Here is a 16,325-nt window from a genome sequence, read left to right as displayed (position 1 = left end):
CATTTACCAGAGAGTAAGTTGTGCGCAAGAGAATTTACATACAAATGAGATGCTGAAAGCACAGGAACAGGACAGTGATAAGACCTCATACATGCTATTAAAGCATGTCAGTGGGAAAAAAGTCATTAAATTGATACCATGTAGGTTTAACTACATTACATTACTGAAATAAATTTCAAATGGCCTCCTGAGCTTTAAAACAGGTATGTGGCTTTCAATTCAGAAAGTTAACTGATATTTTGTTTGTGTCTATCTCATTATTTGTGTTGCTTGGCCTTATTATTTTAGAAACAAATATTGTAAAATAATACTAAATTATTAGTTCTCCTGCAGGTTAAATACATTCATTCTTTTTTTTAACTTTCATGAGCATTATTTTTTATTCTTTTGTTATATGCTGCATACAATTCCTAGACAAGACTTTTTAAGGATAATTTCTTCCAATACTTCATCATTACCATTGATGCAAACTTTGTTTACATGAATAGGTAAGAAAAATTTAAACTTTTATAAATAACCATTCAAACTTCTACAACAGTTAAAACAATATTTAAGAAGTCTAACAGTCTTCCTTTGCTTTTCTTGAAAAATGCTTTGTTGAAATAAATTGTGACATGGGAATGAATTTTGTATCAAATTAAACTTCATATTATTATTTTAAAATAGTGATGAAGTTCTTATTTTCAGTTTGTGCATACATTGTTAGAAGAGTCACTCTCCTGCTGGCATCGGAAGGCACATCTACCAAAAGGGACAGAAGGATTCAAAACCTATGACAGAGTAAAGTTAGGGCTGAGGCCTGGATGCGGTCCTGTTCATCCTCCCTGATTACCAGCCATGTCCTTGTTGTGCAACTTGCTCCTTGCTGCGTGGGTACCCTACCTGAACTTACTGCTCCCTGACAGGCAGCTGCAGAGCTCTCTGCAGGTGGCTGTGGAATCAGATGCCCAGGTGGCAGACACTTCCTTGCCCAAGCACAGTGTACTGCTGTGCACTGGAGGGAGCCAGATATGGCTCACTGTATTCCCTCTCTGGTCTTAGGTACTGTGGGTCATGCCATCAGACTCCCACCTACTCCAGCAATCCTCCTCAGAGTACCAGAAAAAATTGCTGAAGGCTAGTGGTAGCTAACCTGAAGTTTTCAGCTTCCCTAATCTCTGTAGATGACTTAAGGGCTCAGGAGGTCCTATGGCACAAGAGTAGTTATGGGTCGGGAAACTCTGTTCTAAAATTTGGATACTATGAGTGGGTTATTACTTCCATACTCAATATGCCACTGGCTGGTACATGTTGTGGAAATTAATAAAGGGACATCTCACTAAAGTAAAGTTGGGAGGCTAGAAGGGGGAGTCTTAATATTCAACATCAATTACAGGAAGAATTATCGACTACAGACCCCAATGGAAGAATCATCAACAGGAAAAAATTATCGGTTACAAGCCCCACCAGGGACAATTGTACAGTGCATCTCCTATAAGAGAACGACTACGCTTTCGCTCAGCCAACGAGAAACCATCATCATCCTGAACCTATGATTCTTCCGTTGGATTTTTGTTCAAAATACCGCCTCTCCAAACTTCCTCCTTCTTCTCCATAAAGTAATGTTCTCCTCCTTTGTTTGACGGACTCAACTATGGTTTTGCCACAGCTTACATGTCCTTAACTGCAATTCTCTTACTCCTAAATTAATCCACTTTTTTGCTGGAAAAATAACTTTTATTTTTAATGATAACGCTGCATGCTATTGTTATCTCTGCATTTGAATTTTGTTAATCATTCTTTGATCATCTTAAAATATTTGCTTTCTATATATTTTTATTGACATATAGTTGATATACAATGTGAGTTTAAGGTATATAACATAGTTATTTGACAACTCTATACACTATGCTATGCTCACCAAAGTATAGTTACCATCTTTGACCATACAACATTATAAAACAATCGACTACATTCCCTCTGCTGTACCTTGCCCCCAAAACTTACTCATTCCATAATTGGAATGAGTGAGAATACCTCCCACTCTCCTTCACCCATTTTACTTACTTCCCACAATTCTCCCCTCTGGAAACCACCAGTTTATTCTCTGTATTTAATAATCTGTTTTTCTGCCTCTTTTTCTTTGTTTGTTCATTTGTTTTCTTCCTCAAATTTCATATATAAGTGAAATCACATGGTATTTGTCTTTGTCTGACTTATTTCACTTAGCATAAGACTCTCTAGCTCCATCCATGTCATTGCACATGGGAAGATCTCATTCTTTTTTATGGCCGAGTAATATTCCATCATATTTGTTTGTGTGTGTGTGTGTGTGTGTGTGTTGTCATTTCTTTATCCATTCATCTACTGATGGACACTTAGGTTTTGCTTTCTATATGTTGATGCTGTGTTTTGGGCCACATAAATATTCCTGTTGCTTTAATTTTATTAATATGATTATTCCATTCTTCATTATAATTATAATGCATATCATCCCGAATTTGACTTTGTATGAATAGAAATACCATATTCCCTGCCTCCTTTTATTAGGCATTTTCCTAGGAGTCTTTATTCTTTTAATTTTAATATTTCTTTGTCATCTTGATTCATATATTAGGACTCATAGTTTATTATAGTTTATGTTTCATTTGGTATTTGCCCTTTAGAAAAGGTTCTTTCCAGGGTGCCTGGGTAGCTCAGTTGGCTAAGCATCCAACTTCAGCTCAGGTCATGATCTCACAGTTCATGGGTTTGAGCCCCACGTTGGGCTCTGTGCTGACAGCTCAGAGCCTGGAGCCTGCTTCAGATTCTGTGTCTTCCTCTCTCTCTCTGCCCACCCCCACCTCCTTGCCTGCCTACTCTCTCTCTCCAGAAAATAATAAATATTTAAAAATAAATAAATAAATAATAAGTTTTTCCCACATTTACTTCTATTGTCTCAATTTATGTATCTTTTTTTCTTTGATTTTTCATGCTTCCCCTTTTTTTTTTAATTTTTTTTTAATGTTTATTTATTTTTTGGGGGACAGAGAGAGACAGAGCATGAATGGGGGAGGGGCAGAGAGAGAGGGAGACACAGAATCGGAAACAGGCTCCAGGCTCCGAGCCATCAGCCCAGAGCCTGATGCAGGGCTCGAACTCATGGACAGCGAGATCGTGACCTGGCTGAAGTTGGACGCTTAACCGACTGCGCCACCCAGGCGCCCCAGCTTCCCCTTTTTTATATTTCTTGCTACTTCTATTATTTTGATTAGTTTGAATATACTATATTATTTAATGTATAATAAATTATATATTACTGTCTTTGAAAGGTGAAAATCCTGTTTTAATTTCACTGGTCCTTTATTCTTTAATTCTAGTCATTTTGAAATTGACAAAAACATAAGCATTATTTACTGTTTTAATTTTAATAAGATGGATAAAATGTGTAATAGAGCAGCATATTGAATAGAACTACTACTGGCACAATAATTTTAGTAATTCTGGTAGGAATGGATTTAACTGAGTGCTTACCATGTGCCAGAAACCTATGTTAAATGTTTCAAAGATGCAACTCAGTGGTGTGGTTCCCAAGGTTGAGGGCCTAGCCAAGGCCAAAGGGTTAGCAGGAGCTGGAGCTGGAATCTAAACCCTTGGCAGAGTGATTACAGAGGCCAACCCCAAATTCACAGGGATGCCTCAGAAATCTTTTAAGGAACGGATGTCCTCTTTCCCCCCAGTGGCCTGCTGCAGTTCCTCCAAGGATGTTCAGAGGGCCTCTTAGCCAAACTGGTCTGGAAAAAAAGCCATGTAGGGTGAATCCATTTAAAGTGGGAACCAATATTTGATACTCAGTAGAGAAGAAGTTTCATTATGACTTCATCTTTAAAAAACAAAATGAATAAAGATAAAAACAATTAAAAAATGATGTGAAAAATTGTGAAAGTAAGTTTCTTTTACATTTATTAAAATGTAGGTTATAATTGTAATTATGTGCTAATTCTTAAGACAAAAAAGAAATAAACTGAGTACTATTTGGTACTATTTGGGTGGCCTTTTCTGTTTGGGTGCAACATTCCTGAGAAAACTACCTTAGGGTAGTACCTAAGGACATCCTTCACCTCACATAGTTTTATGGCACAAACATAAAGAAAAGTATCTCTTTTATTTAAGAAGCAGCAGCAGCAAAGAATTCAAATGTTTGCCTAATGCCTCTTTTAATCCTTTGACATTAAAATCACTCTAAGTGGCTGTTAATTTTCTCTTCAATTTTTTACTGGAGAAACTTTGCTAACCTGCATTAGATAATAGTTTTACATGTGATTCAATTAGTTCTCCAGCACCACTTTCATCTGTTCCATGAAATGTCAACATCTTTTGCAAAATATATAATTTCATTTTGCATTGGACTTACATTGCATACCCATTGTATTGCACTGCGTTGTCCTGCTTACATATGACAAATGGGGAGGGGCAAACTGTACCAGTCTTGGTCCCTATAGGAAGCAGATAGTATACTCAATCAGACTGTGTAATTGAGGGGAGTTTAATAAAGAAACCTTTAAAAATGTTGTTGGGCAGGGTTGGAGAAACCAGTAAAGGATACTGAAGGATACGTGGGTTAGCAATAGCAGGAAGTCATTGCCAGTCACCCACATTCCCCAAACCCCCACCTGTGACCCAAAGCACATAGCCATAACCAGAGGGGAGGGCTGCCACAAAGAAGCTTTGATAGAGGTAGAAGGACACAGGGCATTCACAGTAATCCATTTAAGAAGGAGGTGGGAAAACAATTATCATGACATCACATTTCTATTGTCTTCTGGTCTCTCACCAGTGACCTCATTGGCTAAACCCAAATGGAATCCAGAGAGGAAGGGAGCCTATTGGTTACATTTATAGAGTTCAGACTCTCAGGAGAAAGGGAGGTGGAAAGGGAGAAATTGGATCTAGGGGCATAAATTAATACCTATCATACTGACCAAAAATATGTTGATTTGTTTACTCAGTAGATTCTGGTGTTAAGTGGAGAGTTAGTTATATCTGAATGAGAACAAACCCTACAGGTGCTCAGTTCACTATGGATCTTCTAGTTTTATAACTGTCTTGGCTATATTACATCATAACTGGAGCAATCTGCATGACAAATATTGGGTTAATGTGATCTGAAGTTCCTTTCTAAAGGAATGCAGAAGACAGTTTCCTTCCTTTGAAGAGAGAAGAAATCAAATAAGGGGTATATTGAACATATGTGTTTTGAGGACATATTTGTATATACATACACAAAAATGTCGCCATGTATCTTGGGTAGATTTATTGAGTCACCTAGCAATAACGGACATATCAATAGCTAGAAAATGCTTTCTGGCATTTTGAATCCAGAGGCCAAATCTAAGCTTTCAAGCCTTCACTTAACCACTAGTTTCATAATCTCACCTGACTTACAAGGTTTAATGAGTAAAAAGGAAAGTTTCAGAAAGAAATTAAGTTGGAAATCATTCCATTTTGTATCATATTTACAATGGCTTAGGAAAATTTTTTAAAGACAAAGTTACTTCTGGCTCCATACTGAAGCCTTTCAGAAGACCTGAAATGAATGTCATCCAGAATAATCACTAAAATGTATTTGCTTTGATACGTTCAAGATAATTTCCCTGGTTTTGAACATTCTAATGGTTAAAGCAGGACAAATAAGGGCAAAAGGAACAGAACACATCATCCTGACAAAAATCTGAGTCCAGGCTACAGTTGCAGAAATCACTTCTTTTTAACTGGTGAGTCATTCACTTATTTTAAAATGTAGCTTACCACTACCCACCCTACCAGGAAACTAGAAAATGGCCTGTGGCCTAAAGTCTGTTACAGGATTAATTGGCTCTCTATGCTATCATATTTTCACATGGGACAATGAACATAGAGCAAACCATCTCTATAAATGGATCAAAGCAAAGGATGAAAATATTGGGAGGGCTATTATCTCAAAATATTATTCTTCTAAGAATCTACCACTATTTTTTTTATTTTTTTATTTTTTTAACGTTTTTATTTATTTTTGAGACAGAGAGAGACAGAGCATGAATGGGGGAGGGGCAGAGCAAGAAGGAGACACAGAATCGGAAGCAGGCTCCAGGCTCTGAGCCATTAGCCCAGAGCCCGATGCGGGGCTCGAACTCACGGACTGTGAGATCGTGACCTGACCCGAAGTCGGATGCTTAACCGACTGAGCCACACAGGCGCCCCGAATCTACCACTATTTTTGATCAACACCAGCATTAGTTATTTTATTACTGAGGGCACAACAGAAAATATTATTGTGAGAACATTCATGAACATTAGTACTAGTAAAATGTGAAAAACTATAATCAAATTAAAAGTAACATATAATCTTTGGCATCTGTGTGTTCACAATTCAAATGTAGTTTTATTAAAATCCTATAAAATATTTCTCTTCAGGCTATGATGGAATTACTTGTAGTAGACCAATGCCTTAGCTGAAAACAAGTAGAAAAGCAAATACAAAGTAAATTTGTCTGAGGGCATTGCAGAAATGCTGGGAGAGTTGCCAGGTCTTGAAGGGCCAAGGTCCTAGAGAAAAGGGAAACTCACCGAGGAGAACTCTACCATTTATATTCCATTCTTCTTCTTAGAACATTTGCTGATTCCTGACATGGAGAGAGAAAACTTTAACTGGGCAAAAGAAAACTACTAAGAATCAGATAAACCAGAAGAACTTCTGATAATCTCATAGGAATGGAGATGCAAAATAGGGGTTTGAGGTTGCCAAGACAGCTAAAACATGAAGGGCCAAGTACTCAAAGAGAAGAGTTCAGAAAAGTGAGTCTGATGCTCCATAGCAGTTTTTCCCTTGAGGCATTTGCTGATTTTTTAAAATTATTATTTATTTATTTTTAGAGAGAGAGAGACAGACCGAGAGATAGTGTGCACATGTGTGTGCAAGAATGGGGGAGGGGCAGAAAGAGAGAGGGAGAGAGAGAATCCCAACCAGGCTCCATGCTGTTAGCACAGAGCCCAATGCAAGGCTTGATCTCACAACCTATGAGATCATGACCTGAGTTGAAATCAAGAGTTGGACACTTAACCAACTGAGTCACCTAGATGCCCCAGCATTTGCTCTTTCTTAATTTGTGTGATATAAAAGGCTCAGAAATCAGGGGAGGAGTTAATATGGTGAAGTAGCAGGGGCACCCTTCTCTTGTCTTGTCCCTTGAACACAGCTAGACCAACATCAAATCATTTTGAACACCTAGGTAATTGATTTGAGGATTAAGAGAACAATTGGCATAATTTGAGGGTGAGAACATGGCAGGTAAATGATGCAGAGAGGGGAACTGGGAGACAGAAAAGCCACAGTACTGCAGAGAGGAGGGAGCTGTTTTCAGAGAAACTAGAAAGAGAGGGGGAGAGAGCAGTGCATGGATTTGCACTGCACTCCCTCTGAAAGTAGCTAGAGAGAAAGAGAGAACAAGTGAAAAAAAAAAGTGAAAACACGTGCAGAGGACTGCAGGAGAAAACTTCCCCAAAATCATTGATGGGGGGAAAGAAGAGGGTTTCAATAAACAGTGGAGCACAGATTCGGTCCCAAGTTCTGGAGGTCACCTGGTGGTGCTCCAGCAAAGGAAGCAGGGCAGAGTCCCAGGAGCAGGCAGAATCCCCTGGGTCACTTGGGGAGAAGCAGTTTGGAGTACATTTGGTAGAGGCCATATGGCTTCTCCTAGGGCAAAAGACCTGGCAGACACCATAGAGCTGCCCTGTTCACCACTATAGGAACAAAGATGCTGGCTGAGGGCAGCAAACCCTGGTGCCGGCTATGTGTTGTGATTTACTATAAACTCCAAGCTGCTGCAACTGCGTGGTCGAATGAACATTTTCTGGGACAAATTGGCTCCAGCCACAACGTGGTAAGACCCTCTCCCAGAGACCAACATGGTTCTAAGCAGTGGGGGTCTCTGAAAGTGCGGGCTTTTGAAACATAGCCGTGACTGAAATAAAACCCAGAAGGGTCACACCACCTGCCAGGCAGACAGATCAGACACAAACAGGGTCAAAGCAGGGAGTTGACAGAAGCTGGGAACACAGGAGGTGTGACTGATCCCATATCTGTGAGGGCCAAACACCCACTCTGGAGACTAGAGAGTGGGGTGAATCCATTTTCTTTTTCTTTTTTTATTAAAGTGTACATGATATAATTTTAATATGCAAACCACACATATACATGGCAAGTGTGCACACATACACACATGCCCATTCCCACTACTGTTGGAAAATTATTTAAATTTTTTTCTGTTTATTTATTTTTGAAGGAGAGAGAGGCAGAGCGTGAGCAGGGGAGGGACAGAGAGGAGACACAGAATCTAAAGCAGGCACCAGGCTCTGAGCTGTCAACACAGAACCCAACACAGGGCTTGAACTCATGAGCCTTGAGATCAAGATCTGAGTCGAAGTCGGATGCTTAACCGACTGCGCTACCCAGGCACCCTTTCACTATGTAGCATTTTGTATTTCCCACGATTGTTTACACGTGTTGCTTCAAATTTGTTTTCACCTCCAGCCCACCAGCACTGATGGACCTCAGTGAGCTAAAGGGCACCACCGAATGGAGAAAGAAACCATTACAACAAGCCCCCACCCTGCTGTGCCTCCAAGCACTTCAATAGAGCAAGTCTGTCTGAGAATCAGAGCATCAGGCCCTTACCCCAGAAGACAAGCACAAGCACAAACCCCTTCTATGCACTAAGTCTACTGATCATAAAGTGCTGCAAAGCTTCAGCTCTAGGGGAAACTGGATCTAGCTTCCTTTTGCGCTCGCGTGCGCACGCGCACGCGCGTGTGTGTGTGTGTGTGTGTGTGTGTGTGTATTTATTTTGCTTGTTTTTATTTTTCTTCTATGATACAGAAAAAGTAATTTTTAATTTTATTTTATTAATTTTATTAATTTTATTTTTAATTTTTTATCTTTTTTCTCTTTCCTTTTTTCTATCAAACTTCTCTCTCTTTGTTTTAATATACAGGTTTTTTAATGTTTATTTTATTTTTGAGAGAGAGGGAGTGAGCATGAGCAGGGGAGGGGCAGAGAGAGGGGGAGACAGAGGATCTGAAGCAGGCTCTGCCCTGTAAGCACAGGACCCAAAGTGGAGCTTGAACCCACAAACTGTGAGATCATGACCTGAGTGAAAGCCAGATGCTTACCCAACTGAGCCACTTAAGCCACCCAAACACCCCTCTATCAAGCTTCTCTTAATAAGAAGACCAAAACACACCTAGGACCTAGCTTCCTTTATTTATTTATTTTTAATTTTTAAGTTTTATTTTATTATTATTTTTTCCCACAAAAATGACAAGATGGAGGAATTCAACCCAAAAGAAAGAACAGAAAGAAATGATGACCAGGGATTTAATCAATAGAGATACAAGTACGATGTCTGAACTAGAATTTAAAACAACAATTATAAGGATTCTAGCTGGGCTTGAAAAAAGCGTACAAGACACTAGAGAATCCCTTAAGATAAAAAAGCTAAAATCTAGTCAAGCCAAAATTAAAAATGCTATAACTAAAATGCAAACCTGAATTATTGCTATGACAGCAAAGATGGACAAAGCAAAGAGTTAGTGATATAGAAGATAAAATTATGGAAAATAACAAAGCTAAAAGAAGAGGAAACAAGGGTAATGGATCACAAAGGTAGAGTTAGGGAACTCAGTGACTTATTAAAATGGAATAACATTTGTATCATAGGTGTCCTAGAAGATGAAAAGAGAGAAAAGGGAGCAGAAAGCTTATGTGAGCAAATTATAACTGAAAACTTCCCTAAACTAGGGAAGGGTATAGACATCAAAATTCAAGAAGCACAGAGAACTCCCATTAAATTCAACAAAAGTTGGCCATCATCAAGGTATATTATAGTCAAATTCACAAAATACACATACAAGGAAAGAATCCTGAAAGCAGCAAGGGAAAAGAGTCCTTAAACTGTTTGCAGCCTATCTGTCCACAGAAACTTGGAAGGCCAGAAAAGAGTTGCAGGATACATTCAACTTGCTAAATGGGAAAAATATGCAGCCAAGAATACTCTATCCAGCATGGCTGCCACTCAGAATAGAAGGAGAGATAGAGTTTCCCAGACAAACAAAAACTGAAGGACTTCAAGTCCACTAAACCAGCCCTGCAAGAAATATTAAGGGGGACTCCCTAAGGGAAAAAAAGACCAACAGCAACAAAGACTAGAAAGGAACAGAGAACATCACCAGAAACACAAACTTAACAGGTAACACAATAGCATTAAACTCATATCTTTTTTTCTTTTTTTCAACTTTTTTTTTTTTTTTTTTTTTTGGGACAGAGAGAGACAGAGCATGAACGGGGGAGGGGCAGAGAGAGAGGGAGACACAGAATCGGAAACAGGCTCCAGGCTCCAGGCTCCGAGCCATCAGCCCAGAGCCTGACAGGGGGCTCGAACTCACGGACCGCGAGATAGTGACCTGGCTGAAGTCGGACGCTTAACCGACTGTGCCACCCAGGCGCCCCTAAACTCATATCTTTCAATACTCTGAGTGTAAATGGACTAAATGCTCCAATTGAAAGACATAGGGTATCAGAACGGATAAAACAAAAACAAAAACAAAAACAAGACCCATCTATATGCTGCCTATGGGAGACTCATTTTAGACCTAAAGACATTGGTCTTCCAAACTCATTCTACAAGGCTAGCATTACCTTGATTCCAAAACCAAAGACCCCATTATAAAGGAGAATTACAGGTCAATATCCCTGATGAACATGGATACAAAAATTCTCAATATACTAGCAAGTTGAATTCAACAGTACATTTAAAGAATTATTCACCACAATCAGGTGGGATTTATTCCTGGCCTGCAGGCTGGTATAACATTCACAAATCAATCAACATTATACACCACATTAATAAAAGAAAGGATAAGAACCATATGATCCTGTCAATAGATGCAGAAAAAGCATTTGACAGAATACAGCATCCATTATTGATAAAAAACCTTAACAAAGTAGGGATAGAAGGAGCATACCTCAATATCATAAAGGCCATATATTAAAGACCCACAGCTAATATCATCCTCAATGGAGGAAAACTCAGAGCCTTTTCCCTATGGTCAGGAACAAAACAAGGATGTCCACTCTCACCATTACTATTTAACATAGTACTGCAAGCCTTAGCCTCAGTAATCAGACAACAAAAATAAATAAAAGGCATCCAGATTGGCAAGGAAGAAGTCAAACTTTCACTATTTTCAGATGGCACGATACTCTGTAGAAAAGCCAAATGACTCCACCAAAAAATTGCTAGAACTAATACATAAATCCAGTAAAGTCGCAGGATATAATATCAATGTACAGAAATCTGTTGCATTTCTATACACCAATAATGAAGCAATAGAAAAAGAAATCAAAGAATAAGTCCCATTTGCAATCGGACAAAAAACAATTAGATACCTAGAAATAAACCTAACCAAAGAGGTAAAATATCTATACTCTGAAAACTATAGAAGACTTAGGAAAAAAATTGAAGAGGACACAAATAAATGGAAAAACATTCCATGCTTATGGATTGGAAGAACAAACATTGTTAATATGTCTATACTATTCAAAGCAATCTCCACATTTAATGCAATCCCCATGAAAATACCACCACATTTTTCAAAGCGCTACAACAAACAATCCTAAAATTTGTTTGGGACCATAAAAGATCCCGAATAGCCAAAGCAATCCTGAAAAAGAAAAACAAAACTGGAGGACTCACAATTCCGGATTTCATGCTGTATTGTAAAGCTGTAGTCATCAAGACATTATGGTACAAAAACAGACACATAGATCAGATCAATGGAACTGAATAAAAACAGAATTAAAAAAAAAAAGAAATGGACCCACAACTATATGGTCAACTAATCATTGACAAAGCAGGAAGGAATATCCAATAGAAAAAAAACAGTCTCTTCAACAAATGGTGTTGGGAAAATTGGACAGCAACATGCAGAAGAACAAAACTGGATCACTTTCTTATACTGTACACAAAAATGAATTCAAAATGGATGAAAGACCTAAATATGAAAGAGGAAGCCATCAAAATCCTAGAGAACACAGGCAGCAACCTCTTTGACATCAACCTCTTTGATGTTCTTACTAGACATGTCACCAGAGGCAAAGGAAACAAAAGCAAAAATGAACTATTGGGATTTCATCAAAATAAAAACTACAGCACAGTGAAGGAAACAATCAACAAAACTAAAAGGCAGCCTATGGAACGGGAGAAGATATTTGCAAGTGACAGATCTGATAAAGGGTTAGTATCCAAAATCTGTAAAGAACCTATCAAACTCAACACCCAAAAAACAAATAACCCAATTAAGAAATGGGCAGAAGATATGAATAGACACTTTTCCAAAGAATACATCCAGATGGCTGCCAACATATGAAAAGATGCTCAATATCACTCATCATCAGGAAATACAAATCAAAATCAAAATCAAAACCACGATGAGATACCACCTCACACTGGTCAGAATGGCTGAAATTAACAATGCAAGAAACAACAGGTATTGGTGATGATGTGGAGAAGGGGGAATCTTCTTGCACTGTTGGTGGGAGCACAAACTAGAGCAGTCACTCTGGAGAAGAGTATGGAGGTTCCTCAAAAAACTAAAAATAGAACCAGCAATATGATCCAGCAATTGCACTACTAGGTATTTACCCAAAGGATAATAAAATACATATTGAAAGGGTGCATGCATCCTGATGTTTACAGAAGCAATATCAACATTAGCCAAACTATGGACAGAACATGAAGGTCCATCGACTTCATGGATGGAATAAAGAATGAATAAAGAATGGATAAAGATTGGATATATATATATATATATGGAATAAAGAATGGAATAAAGAATTCCATGTATATATATATGGAATAAAGAATGGAATAAAGAATGGATAAAGATTGGAGATATATATATATATATATATATATATATATATATATATATATATATATACACACACACAATGGAATATTACTCAGTCTTCAGAATAATGAAATCTTGCTATTTGCAATGATATGGAAGAACTAGAGTGTATTATTTTAAACAAAATAATTCAGAGAAAGACAAATACCATATTTCAGTCACATGTGGAATTTAAGAAACAAAACAGATGAACATATGGGAGGAGGGGGGAAGAGAGAGGGAAACAAATCATGAGAGACTCTTGAAGGTAGAGAACAAACTGAGGGTTGATGGAGGGAGGTGGATGGAGGATGGGCTAGATGGGTGATGGTTATTAAAGAGGGCATTTGTTATGATGAGCACTGGGTGTTGTATGTAAGTGATGAATCACTGAATTGTACTCCTGAAACCAAATTGCACTATATGCTAACTATCTAGAATTTAAATAATAAATTGAAAAAAAAAGGCTCAGAAACCACTGAAAAAACAATAGGAAAACATAGCAAAAGTTTTTACTGGTCATGTATATGTCAGGAAAGGAAAATTAGAGCCTAGTACGCTCTAAAATCTAGAAAACATCCAAGCTCTCAGTGGGAGTCTGGAATATGTATTAAGGGTAGGTTTAAATCAGAGACAGATTCAGTCTTACAAAGGCTGTAACATAGCTTTGAAGCAAGGATTAAGGTAAACTGCCTATATGTGAGCTGTCTGGCAGAGGGTAGCATTAATCCTCTCACCCTCTCCAAATTTTTATACATAATGTTTGACATTCAATTAAACATATCAAGTATATAGAAAACAGGGTCAAGAGATAAATAGGCAATAAAAATAGAAAAGTGATCAAGATATTTCAGTTATCATAAACATTCATGTATCTAATTAATATATTTGTGAAACTAGATGGTAAGATGAAGAATTTCCACAGAGAACAGAGAAACTAAGAAAGAGCTCAATAAATAGGTACATCAGCAGATTGAAAACAACTGACAGGATTACTATATTTAAAGATAGGTCAATTGAAAAATATACACATTAACCCAATGAGAAAAAATGGAGAGAAAAAAAGTGTTAGGAACATAAGAATTATAATGAAAAGGTCCAAAATATGTATATCTGAGATTTCAAAAGAAGATAGATTAGGCAAAAGCAATATTTAATTTTTTTTAATGTTTATTTTTGAGAGACAAAATGTGAGTGGGGGAGGGGCAGAGAGAGAGGGAGACACAGAATCCGAAGCAGGCTTCAGGCTCTGAGCTGTCTGCACAGAGCTTGACGCAGGGCTTGAACTCACAAACCATGAGATCATGACCTGAGCTGAAGTCAGACGCCCAACGGACTGAGCCACCCAGTTGCCCCAAAAGCAATATTTAAAAGAGGTAATGTCTGACAGTTTTCCAAGACTTATAAAAGACATCATGCTACAGATACAGGGATCACTCTGACCCTCAAGAATTATAAATAAACTAAAGGAAATAACAACCCATATATCTACATACATCAGTGTAAAAATGAAGAAACTTAAAGATAATGGGGAAATATTAAAAGCAGTCAAAGAAAAAAGACACAGCACTTTCAAATGGTCAATGAACAACAAGGCTAATATCTGACTTCTCAATGAAAACTTCAGAAGCCAGAAAACAATGGAAAGGTATCCTTAGGTATTGAAAGGAAGTAATTTCCAAACTAGAATTTTATGCCCAATAAATATATTCTTTAAAAATTAGGGAAAAATTGGGGTGCTTGGGTGACTCAGTCACTTGAGTATCCAACTTCTGCTCAGATCACAATCTCACAGTTGGTGGGTTCGAGCCCCTCATCAGGCTCTGTGCTGACAGCTCAGAGCGTGAAGCCTGCTTCGGATTCTGTGTCTCCCTCCCTCTCTGCCCCTCCTTCACTCACGCTCTGTCTCTGTCTCTCAAAAATAAATAAAAATGTTAAAAAAATTGTTTTAATTAATTAAAATTAAGAAAAATAAAGATACTTTTAAACAAACAGAGAATTTATTGCCAGGGATTCCCAAACAAGAAACACTAAATCAGGCTTTCCAGGAAGAAAAAAAATGATCCCACATTGAAATACAGAAAGGAATAAAGAAAGGAGATACACACAAATGAATAACATGCTAACAACAACTCACGTGATGTATGTACAGTTAAAGTTCAAGACAACTGTCACAGAAAGCAGAGAATGAGTAAATGGAGTTAAAACTTCTAGCATGAGAAGTGGCCAAACAACTAATTTATAATGAAACTTAAGAAGTAAAAAGCACAGGGATGCCTGGCTGGCTGGGTCAGTAGAGCATGCATCTCTCGATCTTGGGGTGGTGAATTCGAGCCCCATGTTGAGTATCGATATTACTTAAAAATAAAATCTTTTTCTTTCTTTTCAAAGTTTTTTTTTTTAAATTCTAGTTAGTTAACAAAAAATAAAATCTTAAAAAAAAGGAAGTAAAAAGCACAGACTGTAGTCTGTAGGGTGGCAATTTAAAGAATAGTAGAGGAATACATAACTAAAAGCAAGATGAAAACTGTGGAATAATAAAAATATTTTTAATTATCTAAAAGAAATTTAAAAATAAATAAATAAATAGTCTACAAAATAGGCAGGATGGCAGCTACCCAAGCAAATTAGTATTAGGCTGAATTTGAAAAAACAAACACCAACTATATGTGGCCAGCCAGACACACATTTTATTATAAGGACAAAACCAAAGGGGTGGAAATTAGAAGATAAAGAAAAATGTACCATGCAAACACGAAGCAGAAGAAAGCTGGTACAGCTGTACCAAGTACTAGTGAACTGACAAGGTAAACTTTAAGGTAAGAAACAGCACTAGAAATGAGGAGAGACTTTGATAATAATAAAAAGGTCAGTCTTCAAGAAACATACGAAAGTTATAAATTTGTATGCAGGTAATTACATAGTTACAAAATATATAAAACAAAATGTGACAGAACTACAGGTGGACATAAACATATCCACAACGCTACTGGGACATTTAAACATGCATTTCTCTGTAAATGACGGAACAAGCCAACCAGAAATTCAGTAAGAGCATAAAAGACTTGAACAACATGATTAAGAACCTTGACCTCATTGTTCTATATAGAACACTGTATCCAAAAATGATGGGATAGCTCTCCTTTTCAAATGCACATGGAATATTTACCAAAATTTAACATATTTTGGACCTTATATAAAACAAGGAGTGAAATCACTCAAAGTATGTTATCTGTCAGTAAAATTAATCCATAAATCAATAATGAAAGAGAACTCAAAAATTCTCAAATGTTTGGAAATTTTAAAATTTCTAAATAATTTATGGGTCAAAGAAGAAATGACATGGAAATCAGTAAATATTTTGAAGTGCATGATAAGAGGTT

The sequence above is a fragment of the Felis catus genome, chromosome A3 (assembly GCF_018350175.1).
Source record: "Felis catus isolate Fca126 chromosome A3, F.catus_Fca126_mat1.0, whole genome shotgun sequence".
NCBI classification, from domain to species: Eukaryota; Metazoa; Chordata; class Mammalia; order Carnivora; family Felidae; genus Felis; species Felis catus.
Note: the sequence above shows the minus strand (reverse complement) of the source record.